General features: G+C 54.2%; 1 protein-coding gene across 1 annotated transcript in view; it reads right to left on the reverse strand.

Annotated features, from left to right (window-relative positions):
- The window catches only part of EMX2 (empty spiracles homeobox 2), a 6,834-nt gene extending 6,504 nt beyond the window's left edge, over nt 1-330 (reverse strand). Inside the window, exon 1 of the mRNA XM_017746856.1 lies at nt 129-330. The gene's annotated coding sequence lies outside the window, so the exon portion shown is untranslated. The remainder of the gene's footprint in view (nt 1-128) is intronic.
- Between the last annotated feature and the right edge of the window lie 3,422 nt (nt 331-3,752).

Below are 3,752 nucleotides of genomic sequence, written 5' to 3' on the forward strand. Positions count from 1 at the left end.
CAGCGGGACAGGAGATGGGGGGCCCTGCATCTCTTCTGGTGGGGGCCAGGGGGGGAGTAGGGCTGCTCCGCCAGCGCGACACCCCTCTCCCGGCCACCTCTCGGGTACTCTCAGCCCGGCGAGGTTACCTTGATCGGCCCCGGGGCGTCAGGGAGAGATGCCCCGCTTGGGAAAGATTTCGTCCCGGTGAGAGAACGGGTCGTCCTCTTCCTCCGAACTTATTTATTTCCCCTTGGCTCCTCCGCACTGCCCGCACCGCGCGGTGCGGAACACAAAGCGCAGGGCAGCATCGTGCAGAGCTGGGACACGCCGGGCTCTCGCAGACGGGACAAGGGATCAAGTCGCCGGTTCCAGCCTTGTCCGTATTTTCGCGTTTACCTTTGGGTCCGGAGATGATTTTAGGGCTGAGTTCTCCTCCTCCCATTGGCTGGAGCTGCAGAATAATTATGATCACATCCTAATACTCTTGGCTGGTGCTTACTGTTTATTGGTAGTTAAGGATCTATTATCTATTCATCAGCCTCCCATTTTTGCCAATTACATTCTTCTAAAGTGAAGTACCAGCAGGTATTTTGCACATTTACAATTAATGATAAAAAAATCTGGCATACTTTAAATCTATTACGCCGCTGTGTAATTTATCTTAAAGATGCGGAATTGCTAATGTAAATTAATGTTTCTGTTGAACCAAGGGATGGGGGGAGTCTTAAAACCAGTCTAGCGTTTCTTTCCTTCGTTCCCAGACCTTGTTTTCTATTTTCTTTTCACTTTATGCACTAAAAACCCGTTACTTCGCTGCATTAAATTATGCTAAAAAACAAATCGCTGTCTAAATGGTTGTTTCCAGTAAAGGGCGAGGTGAATTCTATTCTCCTTCCCCACTCTCTGCTAAAAGCATCTGTTCCCAGCTTGCCGATATTTTTAACACAATACCAAATCGAGCGGCTAAATATAAGTGACAAAACAGTGTTGGGCACGCAAAGATGCGGCTGTTCTTGCGCCTTTGTCTGAGGCCGTGTTTCCCTTTGTGTACCCCGCGCTGTGTGCAATTTGTGGAGGGAGAAGTTCACTTTCTGTAGGAAATGTAAATCTGATCTCCAGGCGTGGGGCGGCTGCACGTATAGACATCCACAGCCACACGTGCGTGCGAGCGCAGAGCAAAGTGAGGGACAGCTTTACGCGGCATAACTCAAGTCTTTGGGCAGATTTTGCTGCGAGGTGCCATTCTCCCAGGTCTCACACATTTGGGAAAACCTTTCCTGCCCGAAGACACCGGAGTGCAGGGTTCTGGCCCCGCTGAGCTTAGAGTGCCGAGCAAGGGAGAGAAGGATTTTCCTTCAGCCCCACTCGTGTCCCTCGTGAATCGCCAGTATCTGAACTTTCTGAGACCCCTCACGCCTTCTCCGTACAACTTTTTTCCCCTCAACCGGCCGTCATTATGCCTCTTCTCGAAAAGATCTGGGGTTACAGACACGAACAAGGATGAGAAAGTGCCCTAAATACGGTGGGTGTTTGATGTGCTGGTTTCGACTGGGGCCTTGGTTCCAGAGCATTGAAAACAGGCAAAAAAAAAAAAAAAAAAAAAAAGGAAAAAAAAGGGGGGAAAAAAGGAAGAAAAAAAAAAAAGAGAGAAACTTCTCCTTCTCCTCGGAGGAACTGTGTTTTGCATCAGCGTATTTACACTTCTCCTGGACTGAAGAATGAATCTGAATTGGAAAAACTTCAACTCCTTTTTTTTTTCCTTTTTTTTTTTTTTTCTTTCCAGACATCCTGGCATAATCGCGGGGCTCCTTTGAAAACTGCATCGAGCAATTTAGCACTTGGGGAGGGAGGAATTATATCCGTTTGAAAAGAAACCTCACACACGCAGAACCTCCAAAACGATCGATAAATTTCGCTCGACCTTCTTTACTGCCGGGGAAATATCCTCTAGCCTAAAATCCCTCTCCGAAGGGGAGTCCCGTTGTTTTGGAGCTGAACGGAGGAGGCTACGCTTGCAGCGGGGAGCTCTCCACGGCCAAGTCCGATTTTTTTCGGGAAAAGCGGGTGATCTCGGCCGCAGCACCCTGGAGGTCGGAGCCCTGCTCGCTCTCTGTGCTCTGTACATACGTACACATGTCTGTGTGTATGGTGTGTGTGTGCGCGGGGATACATCCAGGCAGAGGAACCACAAGCAGAGCCTGGAGAACACAAGCTTTCCCTGGGTTTTGTCAGAGATAAAACAGGCCGGGGACAGTGAGAACAAAAACCAAGAGGACTCGGGATGGGATTTCCCAGAATTTGCCTCTTCTCCCTAAATTTTTGTATCATTCTCGCACTCGTCGCCGTGGCCATTTCTCGTGGGCGCCTCCCGCGCAGCCCCCGGCCTCTGCTGGCCCGGCCACGGCAGCTGAGCTCCAGCCCGGCCTGTCCCGGGAACACCTCCCGAAGCCACTCTCTTGAACTTTTCCTTCCCAAGGTCTTGACAGGCTGCTCTCGCTGTCCCCTTGGCGTCTACATGGAGAAAATCTGGCAGGGGCTCCCTTCCCAGCAATCCCCGATCTGCTCCAAGCGCACCGAGAGCCAGCCTCTCTCGGAGGGAGGGGTGAGCTACATTCGCAGTCAAATTACATGGCTGGCCTCAAAGGCACTAGCTCCGGATTTCCAAACTAATACACATCTTTTAAAAGACGAGCCAAGAAGAAAGTGCGAGGAAGGTCTCAGATGCGGGGACCTCGGGGTAAGACGGTTGTTCATGGGCTAAACCAGGCTGAATTTTCTCGGGTATGGGGGTGGCGGTGAAGGAAGTTTCAGCCTTCCCTTAACTTTCTTTTCCAGGCGGGATCCGTCTCCCTCTTTTCCCTCCTGTCCCAGAGATTCATGCTCACGGCAGGGAGGAGAGGTGACCTAGGCAGGTCGTGTCTGGCGTGGGGTTGAGTGAGTTAAAGAAGAGGATGAATTTAATTCTTTTCTGAACGCCCTAAATCCTACTCAGTATGTCTGAGCCTCCTGCGAGTCCTTCGCAAAAGCGGAGTGCTCGGCGGGAATGACGGGCCGGGCCGAGCCGAGCCGGGCGCCCAGGACCTTGGCCGGGCTGCGGGGCTCCGGGGGAGCCGGTCGAGCAGGTGCATTCCGTCCGCAGCCAGCCCCGAGCAGCCGGAGCCACGCGTGGACAGGGCCTCTCTCCCCACTCATCCTGGGCTCCCGGGTGGGACGGACACACGGGATGCTTCCCACGGACCTCCCCGCCGAGGAGAGCAGCCCTGAAAACCTCACCCCTCTATTTCGGTTCTGCACAGCGGGGCCAGCGCTGAAGCCGCCGGGATCCCGTCTCAGCGGCAGAGGACCGGGACCGGGACTGGGACCAGGAGAAGGCCTTGCTACCCGGATTCCTCTCACCGACCCGGGAACAGCGATGGGCCAGGGTCGCTTTAGTTTTTCTCTTTTCGACTCTAATTCAGGGCCCCGTCCCCTCTCGCTCTCGAACCAGCGCCATTTGCGCGCTGCACAGCCTGGCCCCGCCGTGGTTCCGCGCAGCTGTTTTTGTCCCGGGGGTGTCGGACTCGCGGTTCCAGTACAATGCCGGTAACACGGGACATCCGTAACCCCCAGCTTTACACGCGAAGCCCTAACACGCAGCCCTCCGCGCCAGACCTTTTAAACGTCAACACGTGCGGGGGAAGCGGGAGGAAATACCCGCAGCTGCTTGCGGGCGCGGTGAGCAGCGCGGTCCCGAGAGTGCGTGTGGTCAGGCCGGGCCGGGCCGGGCCGCT

The sequence above is a fragment of the Corvus brachyrhynchos genome, unplaced genomic scaffold (assembly GCF_000691975.1).
Source record: "Corvus brachyrhynchos isolate BGI_N302 unplaced genomic scaffold, ASM69197v1 scaffold319, whole genome shotgun sequence".
Taxonomy (NCBI): Eukaryota; Metazoa; Chordata; class Aves; order Passeriformes; family Corvidae; genus Corvus; species Corvus brachyrhynchos.